This window comes from Dipodomys ordii, unplaced genomic scaffold (assembly GCF_000151885.1).
Source record: "Dipodomys ordii isolate 6190 unplaced genomic scaffold, Dord_2.0 Scaffold134, whole genome shotgun sequence".
Classification (NCBI taxonomy): Eukaryota; Metazoa; Chordata; class Mammalia; order Rodentia; family Heteromyidae; genus Dipodomys; species Dipodomys ordii.
The window spans coordinates 558,100-572,604 of NW_012267350.1; positions in this window are offsets into that span (position 1 = coordinate 558,100).

A 14,505-nucleotide genomic window follows, 5' to 3' on the forward strand; every position below is an offset into this window, starting at 1 on the left:
ACTTGGAAAAAATTATATTCAGTGAAGGAAGCCAGGCCCATAGAAACATAGGTCCCATGGTTTCCCTTATTTGCAATATCTAGTATATGTCTGAGTCAAGCAGAAATGGTCAGATAAGTTGATGTTAGGGAAATGATCCCTAAGATATGTATTCAAATGTTTTTTTCTTTCATAGGATTGTTTCTAACACATTTATAAGATTATTTCTTTGTTACTTTGTATGTCCCTCCCCCATGGTATAACCCTTGCTTTCACTGTATTTGATGTTGGTATAATTTGTGGAGCGGAAAGGAAAAAACAAATCGTTTACATAGGGATACAGGTGGATCCATTGCAACAATGAGATGTACAAGTCGTTATGTGGAAAACAAACCTTCCAACTTTGGTGGGGGGGGGTGGGAGGATTGGTGGGGGGGCAGGGGGAGGATGGGAAGGGAAAGGATGGGAAGGGGAAACAAAGGAGGAGGCTGCAATGCTTGATAAGAAATGTACTCATTATCTTGCCCATGTAATTGTAACCTCTCTTGTACAGTATTTTCACAATAAAAAAATTTATAGTTTTTGCAATTAAGGCCTTTTACTTTCTTGGTTAGGTTCATTCCTGGATATTGAAAATGGAGTTGTTTTCTTGATTTCCTTCTCTGTTTGTACATTGTTGGTATATAGAGAGGCTACTGATACTTTGTGGGTTGATTTTGTATCCTGCTACTTTTCCAACATTATTAATCAGCTCTAGGAGCTTGGGCATGGAGTCTTTTGGATTCTTTAGATATAAGAAAAAGAAATTTAGGTAAACACAATAAGAAATAAAATCAAGATTTTAACAAATTTAGCAGGTCCTGGTGCCTTACTCCTGTAATCCTACCTACTTTGGAGGCTGAGAACCAGAGGATCATGTCAACTTGTAGCTGGGTTCCATGGCACATGCCTGTCATCCCAAGCTGCATGGGAAGCTGAGCTTGGGATAATCATGGTCTCAGGTCAGCCCAGGTACAGAAAGACAGGAAACTGTCTCCAGGGAAAGGACATTGGATCAGGTAATACACTTGTGGTTACAGCACTAATGGGAAGCCTTAAAAGTAGGTGGATCAAAGCTCAAGTATATGCTTGGCTTGGAATTGAGACTCTTCTAAAACTAAGTGAAAAATACAGCTGGAGGCATGGCCCAGCAGTTCCTATACTAGCCTAGCAAGTGTGAGGCCCTGAGTGCACATCTCTGAACCACCACCAGATTTAAAAGATTCAACAAATGACAAGAGCTGGGGAATAGAAGGCCAAAAGGTAAGGAAGTTCTTTTTTCGTAGAGGGAACATAAGACTAAAAGTTCAAGAAACAGGGATATAAAGGTTTTACCTAGGACTGTGGAGGTGCTCACCCAAAGAGCTGAAAACGGGAGCCTTTAGAAAAGGCTGCCTTCAGGCAATGTGATTGTGAATGCAACTGAGATGGCTTTTATCCTATGCCATTTTTTTGTACTTACACTGAACATGTGCACATCTGCATTTTAATAGGACTCAAGTTTTATTGTAGTATTGTGACTCAGGGTGCTATCCCTCAACTCTTATGCTCGAGGCTAGTATTCTACCACTTTGAGCCACAACTCTATTTCTATTTTTTTTAGTGGTTAATTGGCTCTAAGAGTCTTGCAGACTTTCCTGTCTGGGCTAGCTTTGAACTGCAATCTTTAGATCTCAGCCTGCTAGGTCTACAGGTGTGGGCCACTGGCACCCAGCTTCCATGCAGCATTTTAAAGGGGCCCAACCTGAGCTTCCTTTTGAGGCAGCTCAGATATAGATCAGAGAAACATATAAATGTTTTCATTAAATTTCCTGTGCTCTTTGACACAGTATAACCAATGTAACCCAAAGTGTGCAATTGGACCTTTCTCTTTTGTGAGACAATGAGAGTCCTCACATTGCACATAAGCTCATTTTACTTCTAGCATCTGAGGAATCCCTCTTGCTCTCTTGAACATTAAACTGAGTCCATTGCCATTTCAGATAAACCAGAGTAACCCAATTCTGGGTATATTTTCTTTTCCTTTCTTTCCTTTTCCTTTCTCTCTTTTTTTTTGTGCTGGATTTCGTGAACTCAGGGTTTGTGCACTAGCCCCTGAGTAGGCTAGCACTTTACCACTTGAACCACTTCTGGCTATTTTGTTAGCTAACTGGAGATTAGAATCTCATGGACTTTTCTGCCCAGGTTGGCTTCAAAATCACGATCCTCAGATCTCAGCCTCCTGAGTAGCTAGGATTATAGGCATGAGACACTGATACCCAGCTGATAATTTATTTTAGTACTTCATTTACTACATGCCCTGCTTGTCCAGGAAAGGCTTCTGTCTACACAGTAAAAGAATAATCAAAACAAAATGATATTTCAGTCTTCCTGGGGTGATTGACATGGCAGTTACGTCCATTTGTCAGCTCTTTCTAAGTGGGTAGCATGCCTCTGACTTGTGTTGTCCTTTTCAATGGAGGACAGGTGGTCTAATTTGAAAGCTATTTTTTTCTGAAGTGTACGCACGGTCCTTTCAGGTTAGCCATCATCTCCTTTAAATTAGTGTGTCATTCACATAAAGAGCACAAACATGTAATCAATAATTCATTTTATACCCTATAAATTTAAGAAAAGTGAGGGAAAGGTGGAGGGGAAGGGATGGGTAAGAATGTTGAGAGGAATAGCAACGATCAAGGTGCACTATATTTATATACTGCTTTGTAAAATGACAACTCTTTTGTACAGCTACTTAAAGATAAAAAATATATTAAAAATGAATTGTGTGTCTTTGTTACTCCAAGAAGCTAGTAGTAAAACTTTCTTTTCCATAATGAATTGAACTATGGACAACATTAATAATTGTTCAGAGCATATTTTTTGGTAACCAGATCTTTCTTTGCTTGCATGTCATCTACCCCTTTGAGAGAGGAGAAATTTGGAAACCTACCATTTTTTTGTGTAGTGGTACTGAAGCTTGAACTCAGGGCTTCATTTCTCCCTTAGGCTTTTTACCCAAGGCTAGTGCTCTACCACTTGAGCCATAGCTCCACTTTTAGTTTTTGGCTATTTAATTGGAGACAAGAGACAGTGCTCTGCCCTGGTTAGATTCGAACCTTAATCCTCAGCTCTTAGCTTTCTGAGTATCTAGGGTCACAAATATGAAACATGAGCACCCAGTGCAAGCCCTACCTCTTTTGTTTCCTCTTTGTCTTCCTCCCAATAAGATACATGAGTTGTGGAGAAGCAGGCTGAAGATCAAAGGCAGCTGGAAAATGTCTCTGGACAAAACTGCATGTATAGATGCTTGTTGCATGGTTTCCTTTCATTGTTTCAGAATTTTCTCTCTGAGATACCCTAAAGTATACAGTTTCTATTTTCCTAAGGTCATTGACTGCCAGAAGCAGTGTAAAGATCCCCTTTAATAGTTAATTTCTTTGTTGATGGCAATAAGATGTCTCTCTTTCTAGATTTCCCCATCATCAAGGACCATGAGTCAATGATCTACTTTTGTTTCAGGGCTGTTAGCCTTAAAAGCTGAAGTTCAAGGGAGGGAAACCTTTTGACTCAGTGATCTTCTGAATTCGATGTTGAGAAGAACCAGCTCAACATTGACCATTAACTGTGGAATTGCTCTCACTTATGATCCAGTTTGCATTTGCAATGGGTTCACTCTGAAAGCACTTTCTGCTGGAATTTTGCGTCTGTTCTATTAGATCTGAGCAGTTATGTATTCGAGGCTCTTGTGATAGAGGCAGTAGAATGACTGGGTGAAGAGTAAAGCAAGGCTTTAGAGTCAATTGAGGGCATCTGATAACTGAGCCTACCTGTCAGCCAATGATGGTCGTTTTTCTCCAGAACTGGTATGAGTTGCAGCCAGTCAGGGGCTGCCCTGTAGTTCAACAGATCGTTTTCTAAGAGGCAAATGTAGCACTCAGGAATGTACAGGAATATATACTTAAAAACATTTTAACTAAGTGTGGGGCCAGTGGCTTATACCTGTAATCCTAGCTACTCAGTAGCTGAAATGTAAGGATTGCAGTTAGAAGCCAGCCCAGGTAGGAAAGTCTGTAAGACTATCTCCAATTAGCCAGCAAAAAGTTAGAAGTGGAGGTGTGGCTCACATGGTAGAGCACCAGCCTTGAGCAAAAAGCTACAGGACAGTGCTCAGGCCTTGAGTTCAAGCCCCAGTATACATACTACATGCACATACACACACCAACTAAAAAAAGATAATCCATAATTTACCATTAGCATCTCCTAGGCTGGCCTGGACATTTTTTTTCATTTTTGTTATAGTTTATTTTTTTGAGCACAAAAAAAGAAATGTCTTCAAAAGGTTGTATTTTTGTTCAGAAAAATTCCTTTTGTTCTTTTATTTTGGAGCTAATACACTTGCAATATGAGAACATTTCATTATGATATTTCCATATATGCACACAGCGAACTTTGAATAAATTCATCTCCTCCACCTTATTCCCCCTTCTCTACCTCCCAGCAACCAAAGTTTTCAGTCTCATGCTAGCACATGTACTTTCATGTGACTACTGAAAGCAAAGGATCAAGTTGGCCACATGGGGGCAGCAGAGGCCTGCTTGTTCTGGGCTTTATCTCCCAGAACAGTAATAAAGGGAGAGACATCTTCCATAGAATAGTCTGGTCAAAATGCCTTTTCCAGGTTTCTGAACTGGGAGTGGGAGAAATGACTCTCTTTAAAAGTCAACACCAGAAATTTCGTGTGCTAGAGGTTGGTAAGAACACACACACACACACACACACGCACACACACACACGATGTGTGTGCTGGGGTTTGAACTCAGGGTTTCTTTCACGAGCTCGTTTTTTTGTTTTGTTTTGTTTTTTCTCATGGCTCATGTTCTTGAGCCATACCTAGTCTGGCTTTCTGTTGGTTGTTTTGGAGGTGGAGTCTCATGAATTTTTTGGCTCCAGTTGGCTTTGAATCATAATCCTGTAGATCACAGCCTCCAGAGTAGCTAGGATTACAAGTGTGAGCCATTGCTCTTTTTGCAATTCTAATGGAGGCTTTCTCAGAGGTCACTGAGAGTACAGGACTGTTTCTTAGCCACTAGGGTAACAATTGGCAATCGGTGTGGAGCATCTATGGAGAGATCAATAAATGGTAATTGTCCTCAGGATCCAACTGTCTCAAGTCACAAAAGCAGGATCTATAAGACATCAGCATACCTCATGTAGAAGGTCCCTATCCATTTAGTTAAGGGAGGTCTCACTATCCAGCAAACCTGCATGTTTTCCTGCAATTCTGCACTCATGAATCTAGAAATTCCTTCCCTGGCAAATCACAGCATCCCGTGATTCTGTCACCATCATTTTGGCTTCATCTACATAGTGTTGGGTTTAGAAGTGCAGTTGGAGGTTTGAGGGGGAGGAAGGTGAGGGGGATGGGCAAGGTAGGGATCTGTTCTTTCTTCCTGTTTGCCAGCAGCTAGGACTCATGGGTAAAGAGAAGCCCTCATGGTTGATCTGTATGCTGCCTGGTTTTAACTTTGTCTCTCACACCCTCATTTGTTTCAGTGCTTTTCTTTTGCTGGAGCTGGGGATAGACTCCAAGGTGCCCCCCATATTACACAACTATCTAGTCTACTTATTATGCTACACATCTTATCCCTATCTTAATGTTTTTGAAAGCCTGCTCTTTCTTGGTTGCTCTTTTGTGCTGGTACTGAAGTTTGAACTCAGCTTGGGCACTGTCCTTGAGCTTTTTGTGCTCAAGGCTAGTGCTCTAACTTAAGCCACAGCTCCACTTTTGGCTTTTTCGTGGTTAATTGGAGATAAGTGTCTCATGGACTTGCCTGCCTGAGCTGGTTTTGAACTTAAATCCTCAGGTTTCACCCTTCTGAGTAGCTAGGATTACAGGCACGATCCTGTATCAGTAGTAAAAGGGCCCAATCTAGAGCTTGGGTCTTTACCAATCAAGCCACAGTTCCACTTCTGGCATTTTTCTAGTTAATTAGAGATAAGAGTCTCATAGGCTTTTTCTGCTTGGGCTGGCTTCAAACTTGAGTCCTCAGAACTCAGCCTCTTGAATAGCAAGGATTATACAAGTGTGAGAATCTGGCACCTGACTCCTTGAGTGCTCTTCATATATGATCTCATTTAACATTTGTCTTTGGAGGAAAGCTATTTCATGCCTGTGTTTGCAGATGCTGCTTTCTCTGCCTTGGACACGTGTTCTTTGCTTTTCATCAAATTCTCTCACACCTTGTATGTAATTCCTATGAGTGTTTACAATCCATTTCAAGGCCAGACGTATCCTACAAAGTCCAGTGCAGTGTAGATGAGGCTGCAAGGAGCTAATTTGGCACTTAGTCTTAGTCACAGCAAAGTGCTAGGATGTCAAGCTTGTTCATCTCCTTCTCTTGTACGACCCTAAGCTTCCTCACTTGACTGAATCCTCGGAGTTCTAGCAGCATTTCCAACCCATTTGGAGGTGCAGCAGAATGAGTGACTGAATCAATCCATTTATCCCTGAATGAGATGTTTGTCTTCCCTGTCTTTCTCAAATTAAATGCTTTGGTGTTATTAAAGAATCTCTCTAAGGAGATTATTTTAAAACTAAGCAGCCAGCTCCAACCTCCTACACAAAGAACATCAGAATCATCATTTGTGAGTAGGACATGCTGAAAGAGGAATTCGCAATATGGACATCACAGGCACTATTGACTCCAACGTGGACACAGCCAAGGTCCAGGCATACAGTTCTGAGAGATGCTCTATATCACCAATAGCCAATTTGGTGGCTTCCTGAAGTTTCTCAGCATGCTAAGGTGATACTGTTCATCAATTCCTTCAGCAACCCTGAAGGAGAAATAGAGGATTTCTTTCCTTCTCTTCTTTCTCTCCTTTCCTTTCCTCTCCTCTCCTCCTCACACTCTCTCTTTCTCCCTCTTTTACTTCTCTTTCCCTCCTTCTCTCTTCCTCTCCTCCTCTTTGTCTCTCTGTCTGTGTCTGTCTGCCTCTTCACTCTTTATCTCTATCCCCCTCTCCTTATACATGGAGAGTTAGAACATAGAGAAAGATTAAGCAAATTGCCTAGCATCACTTGAAAGGGAACAGTCAAGCCAGGACTCAGTCTGGGGCTCATTCTACAAAGCTGCACTTTCTGTAATTTAAACAAGTCTGTGTTTTAATGAATTTGTGGCATATGGGCCATGATAATCAAAGTGCCTGGCATTTCCTGGAATTTATGATCTAGTGGGAGATAGATTGCTTTCTCTCTTTTGAATGGATTATCACTTGCCTAACTTGGGAGTAAAAACTCAGCATAAATGACAAATCCTTTCTGGAGTAAGTAATATTTTTCATTTGTTCACTTTACTGCTTCTAATCATATCTTCTTTATCTTTCCCCATGAACTGTCACCACCATTTCTTTCTTGGCACTGTAAGAACAGCAAGATATTATACTCAGAGTTTGCCTCCTGGGGGAAGATTGTTTACTGTCTTCTCTTAGAAGGGATTTCAGTCCATAACCCTTCAACCTGCTGACCCATAGTTGTTGAATGTTAATCTGTGCACAAAGAACATTTCTCCAGGTATTGGTGTCTCATGCCTGTAATCCTAGCTATTCAGGAGTCTGAGATCTGAGAATCGTGGTCCGAAGTTAGCCCCAGCAGAAAAGTCCATGATATTCTTATCTCCAATTAACTTGGTAGTTAAGCTGGAAGTTGGAGGTGTGACTCAAGTAGTAGAGTGCCAGTGTGGAGTGAAGAAGCTAAGGAGTGGAGCCCAGACCCTGAGTTCAAGCCCCAGTACTGGCACACGCACATGCACACACATGCATGCACGCGCACACATGCACACACACACACACACGCGCACACACACACACACACACACACACACACACACACACACGTAACTTTTCTTCTGACCTGGCTTTATGTCTCTGATTTCCAATATACCTTCTTAATCTAGGCTTTAGCGAATGTTTGTGAATTTAGAAGCAGGTTGACTAAATGAGGTGTATGTAGCTCAGATGGTAGAGTGCCTACCTAGCAATCCTGAGTCTCAGAATTCAAACCCCAGTACTGTCAAAATAAGTTATTAGAAATAACTTGGCCAATGTATTTTATCTTTGACAGAACCTTACACAATTGTCCTGAGTGTGAGGATGGTAGATCTAGAAGATCTATTTGACACGACTGGCTGTGAAAGTGGCTATTAAGTATTTGTTGTGGATATTTAATCTTAATGAAGTTTATACCAATGGATGCCTGTGAATTTAGGTAAACAGATGCTTATGTTTATGTTCCTAAACTGAATTGAAGTTCCTTCTTTTCTTCAGAAAAAAAAATCTCTGGCTTCCATCGTGGTTATTTAACAATCTTAACTTGAACTTCTCAGAAGTTGTCTTTGAAAGATTTCCCCATGCTTTTTCCTTCTTTATTATTATCTTCTGTGTACAGTTCTTGCGGGCTTATAAGAACTCTTTAAAATGGAATCCCTGAATATTTCTGTGAAATGCATTCTTTTCTCAGACAAACTGTCATGGGAGCTATTTAGAGCTTACATCATTTTGCCTGGGAGCTGAAGGATGCACATTTCTGAGCATATTCTTAACTCAGGCAACAAAAGAATTTAAGTTTGCAGAGTCTTTCCAGACCTTGGCTATGTGAGAGAACTATAGAGCTTCAAGATTTCCTTTTGTATCGCAGGTCTACTGCCAGAAATTCTAGAATGACTTCTCAACACATGATAGCCACTTGACATGACCCTGGGTTCATTGGCATTCAGAATGAACCTTATCTCTGTCTTAAACTTACTTGTGCCAAAGCAGGGCATTAGTTACCCATGTCTGCAATCTTAGCTACTCAGGAGGCTGAGATCATGCATGAGTTAAAGGCAGCCCAGGCAGGAAAGTCCATGAGGCTTTTATCTCCAATTAAGAAAAAACAACAACAACAGGAGCTGGGAAGGGCGCTCAGTGCTAGAGTGCTTGCCTTGCATGCATGAGGCCCTGGGTTCGATTCCACAGCACCACATAAGCAGGAAGTGGCACTGTGGCTCAAGTGGTAGAGCACTATCCTTGAGCTGAAGAGCTCAGGTACAGCGCCCAGGCCCAGACTTCAGGTCCCACAATCTACAAAAGAAAAAAGCTACAAGTGGAGCTGTGGCTCAAGTGGTAGAGCTCTTGCTTTGAGTGAAAAAGATAAAGGACAACACCCAGGTTTTGAGTTCAAGCCCAGTACTGGCACACACACACACACACACACACACACACACACACACACACACACACACACACACACAATGTTACTCTTAAAACCTGAGTTAAAATATGAGGAATTCTAAGCCAACAGATTGACAAGGAATCCTCTAGATTTAAGAAATTCCAGGTTAAATGGAAACAATTGGAAAGTAGCAAGTAGGTCCCCTGGGTTTGGAATTCACTACAGATGTGAAAATTTTGGGGTGCATAGAGGGCCAAACCAAGACCTCCTGTTGTTTAGACAGAGGGCTTGGAGAGGAAAGGGGAAACACTTTCCCAGGAGCTCACTTGGGCCAAGAAGTCAGTATCTGAGCTGGATCTCAGGATTGTTTGATAGGGCAAGTGTGTTCCCCTGGTATTTCTTCAAAGTTAACTAGCTATGATAATAATAGCTGCAGGATTTATAAATATATGTCACCAAGCTGTTCCAGGTGAGGTTCCTGGGTCCCTTAAAGACCAGTGTCTGAGATCAGGTTTCAGGTTGCCACATGCACTGCCCCTTAAGCAGAAAGAGAAACAGTCAGTGTCAATTTGAATGACACTCTTATCCAGAGGTTTGATATAAAGATGTGGAGTTTTCTGCTCATATTTCTGTCACATGAAAGCAAATTGGGGGAAATAAAAAGAACGAAAGCTTTACAAAGTTTTATTTTGCCTTCATTGAATGGAGATTGTTGTCCTTTTATATTTTTGGATCTTACAGGGCTTCTCGGGTTTATAACCAATTTACTGGGTTTATACATTGCTTATTTTAAAACTTGAGTGGAAATATTCCATGGTTTATTGTGGGAAGAATATAGAACAGAAACAATGGCCCTTGGTACAAGGCTATGGGCACGTCAACATGAGAATCTGGACCCATTACATTAACTTCCTTTTGAATCTCAGATTACCTTGGGAAAGTGTCTGCCTGTTTTACTGGTATTTCAAAACATGTAAGCTTCTATAATGAACTCTTGATTTCATTCCAAATGCATTACCTCCAACAGATAGAACATGAGAGCAGGAATTGATTTTGTAAATAATGTAGATGAGGCCCAGTGACCAGCCCAAATGAATAAGTGGGCAAAAGAAGACTACAATATTAAAAGGTAGGACTTTGTCTTGTCAAGTTTGACTAGTTTCACCCCCTTTGGCCACCCACATATTAAATGTTGAGGCAATACTTTGATCAAATGAGTGTTGCTTTACAATCTTTTCATATCTATGTTTTTTTTACTTGCAAATATGCAATTGAAGATGTCATTCTTGCATGGTTTATGGTGATAGGCTTAGAAATCTTATCTTCATAGACATGTTTGTAAATGTTCTTGTTTTGTAAGTTAATCTAGTTTTAGTGTAAGAAACTACTATTCATACCAGTAGTCAAAAGTCTTGCTTTACTTTAGTCATGAGCTTACAATAAACTGAATCCATACTGTGGAAGGTCTTAAGAACTGAAGTTCAAGAAATTTTGCTGATCCAAGAGACAATTAATTCTCCTCTTTCTCCTTTTGCTTTTTTTCTTCCCTTTCTGTCTTTGTCAGGGCTTGAACTTAGGGCCTTGTGCTCTTGCTTGGCTTTCTTGGTCATGGCTAGGACTCTACCACTTGAGCCATACCTCCAGTCTGGTATTTTGCTGATTAATTAGAGATAGAATCTTACAGGTTATTCTGCTCAGGTTGGCTTTGAACTGTGATCCTACATGTCTCAGCCTCCTGAGCAGCTAGAATTATAGGCATGAGAGATTGGTGCTTGGTTTGGTTTAGTTCTTTTTATGTGTTTGGTGATTTAATTGTCAAGTAATAATATATTTTTATTCATATAGGAATTATGGAATGTCCTTTATCCTTTCTCAGAGAGTAGAAAATCTATTGATTTTCGATGATATTGTTCAAATTTTTAGTGAAGCATTATTGATTTCTACCCCACCCCTAAGGGGGCAGGAGTGGTATTATTACAAGATGTTATTACATATAATTATAACTTCACATCTTCCTGAAGATCCCAATTGTGTAATGGATTTCTGTGGAGATTCTTCTGTGGTGTGTTCTGTTGAATAATAAGCATGCCATGCCATGAACCTGGTAGGCACAGATGCAAATCTTCATCATGGAGAAGTAAACCACCTGACACATTCCGTTATGGTCTCTCCATATCCAAGATACTGTCTTTCAAAACAGAGCTCTCTTTTTGCAGTTAGATACATGCTCTGTGGAGATATGGAGCCTTGGATGAGATCCAGACTTTAAGTTTCTCTACAGAAACAGCAGTTTGCACCACAAACTCCTTGTGGCAAAGTGAGTTACAATCTTTCTGGAGCTTTCTAATTTGTGCTGGAGACAAGTGTGGCCTTTGTGTGACTATCTTTCAAAAGAGAATTTCTAATGTCATCTTTTTAGGTGTTGATATAAATTCGTGTAGTGAAGCTGTTTTGATGAGTAGGTGTCTTGTGGATGGGCTTGAAGAGTTCATTTGTGGATGTCAAGTTCTGTCAGATGCCCCGCCCCCGCATCCCCTCCTCCCCCCCCCCCCCCGACTCCCAGAAAATGAATTTTGTGTTGGATTTTGTGTAACTTAGCTTCTCTAAGCTTTAGTTAAGGTGGTATCTCTAGAGGACTAACCAGCCTTCCTTGATTCTGTGCAAAATCAATGCATCTGGGAAGATGGGATCCAGATGATGGAGGAATGGCTTGTAGGCAATCTTGAAAGGAAATGAAAGTAGATGCTCCATCTCTCATACAGATGTCCTTGAATGATATAATGATGGTACGTTTTCTCTTCTTTTCTTTATTTTGTGCTGGTATTAGGGCTTGAACTCAGGGCCTTGTGGTCTTGCTTGGCTTTTTCACTCAAGGTTGACACTCTGCCACATGAGCCATAGCTCCACTTCTGGCTTTTTGGTAGTTAATTGGAAACAGTCTTATGGACTTTCCTGCCTGGACTGCTTCAAACCAAAATCATCAGATCTCAGCCTCTAGAGTAGCTAGTATTCTAGGCATGACCTACCAGCACCAGACTGGTAATATCTTTACAGAGCATTGCTACTTTTACAAACATGGATGGATCAAAAGCAGTTATTAGCCCATCTCCCATAGCACTGTAAATCTAAGCGTCCCATCGAGGAAAATTAGAATGAGGATGAGAAGAGAATTGTAAGAGTAGGGCTCTGAATAATAGTAAGAAGGATGATGATGGCCATGAGTTTGGAAGAGGGTTGGAAGGTAAGGGTATCTTGCTGAATGTGCAATATGGATCTTAATTTCGAAACTTGTATTCTTCATTTGGAGTGACTTCTCATATGGACTGAGAAGAAAGGCTATCTCCCACTTAATAAATTCAAAGGGGGCTATTAAAGATATTTCAAGCAGAATTTTAAGCAGGTTTGAAACTTGACTTTGAAGGTGTTTAGGACATAACACTCCTAAATATGCCACTTTGCATATTGATTTCTTTGAGCAAAAAAATTGAGAACCAGCTAATTCAGGAAACTGCCTAAAATAAAGCATAACTTAGTCTTTCTGTGAAAGAAATTGACTTTTGTAAAAGAAATCTTTATTAATAAAGACATCTGTACCAAGAAAAGAGATACGCTGAGACAAATTTTTATCACCTGGGAGACTTTTATCTGCATAATAAGGTAATCTTTATTAACCATACATTTCCTCTTCTTCCCCTGCCCATAATTGTTTCCAATAACTCCTGTATTTTACTCCATTTTGTGTTGCTATAACTAAATGCATGATGCTGGATAATGGGTAAAGAAGTATATTTAGCTCACAGTTCTAGAGAACAAGAGCATGGTGCTACTATTTGCTTGCCTCAGATGATGGCATCCCAATGGCCGATAGTATCCCTTTTTAGGAGCATATGTGGTCTTCATGGCCACCATGGAACTTCCAGCACCACATGATGAAGCAGAAAGCTAGAGAGTGAACTGAGACAGAAGAACTTGCTTCATAGCAGCCCATCCTCTCAGGAAATAATCCAGCCCCACCAGACCTTCATTGATCCTTTTGACAGTGGTGCTCTCATGTTATATGTACCTTCCACGAAACCTACTCTCTTAAAGGTTTCTCCACCTTGCAATATCATCACCCTGGAGTTCACCTTCTAGCATATGAATTCTGTGGAAACCCTAACACCCCAGAACGCCTAAATACCCATTCCCTCCTATGGTTCAAGAAGATATTTAAGGTTTAATTATCTGGTCACTGACTCAAGTCTCATATTTTTGTGCATACTTACACACTGAAAATAGTTTTTCTCATATTAAGTTACTTTATTCAGTTTAATTTGTGGACCAACCAAAGAATCTAGAAGGGTAGAAGGAGGCAACATTTTTCCTTCCTATGTTGTGTGCTTTGGTTTGTGCATGTTTAAATACCCCTCAAGGATTCTTGTGTTTGAAATCTTGGTCCTAATTGTGGCAATGTGAGACATAGTAGGACCTTTAAGAGGTGGGACAGTACAAGGCAATTGAGTCTTGGAGGCCATAGGAATGGATTATAAAGATCCTGTTATTCTCCTAGGAGGTAAGGCCATATCTCATGAGATGATTGTAGCCAAGCGGGGAGGGATTCTCACTAAATGCCAAACCAATGGTGTCACCTGATTTTGAGCTTTTAGCTTCTATGAGCTAAAAAGATGCCTTTTATTTATAAATTGTTCAGCCTCAAGTTTTTGTTACAGCAGTAGAATTGGACTAATATACTTTGTATGATTATAAAACTATTTTAGTTACTGTTTGGACAAGAAGCTGAGACAGGGTAAGAATGCTGAAACCATTTCTCTAGTCACACCTTGGGAAACACCTAGGAGTTTTGTCTCCTCCCTAGTATCTCCCATAGATGCTCCTTATGTGTATATTAGTTAGTTTGTCAGTTACACTTCTCCTTAGGGAAGAAAAACTCTGATCTAATTCTGAGGCATCTGCACAATGGCAATGTATGCATCATTAACCTGACCATTGCACAACAAACTCCTATTTAAAATTTCATGCATATACCTTTCATCTAATACATATAATTCAAACTATAGGATGGCAACTTTTACATCCTCATATCTTTTCAAAAAGTCTGTGAAGTCATGATTCATTATTTCCCTAATATCTGCCCTCTATCACTACCATGAACTCCTCCAACACTCCCCAAATTCTAAAAAACTGACTTCTTAGCCATATGCTTGCTCCTGAGCCATGTATCTCAAGCCTGCTGTTTCCCTTACAGTGTACACACTCACAAAATTATACTCCTTGCTTTGTTTTGCTACTTTTCTTGT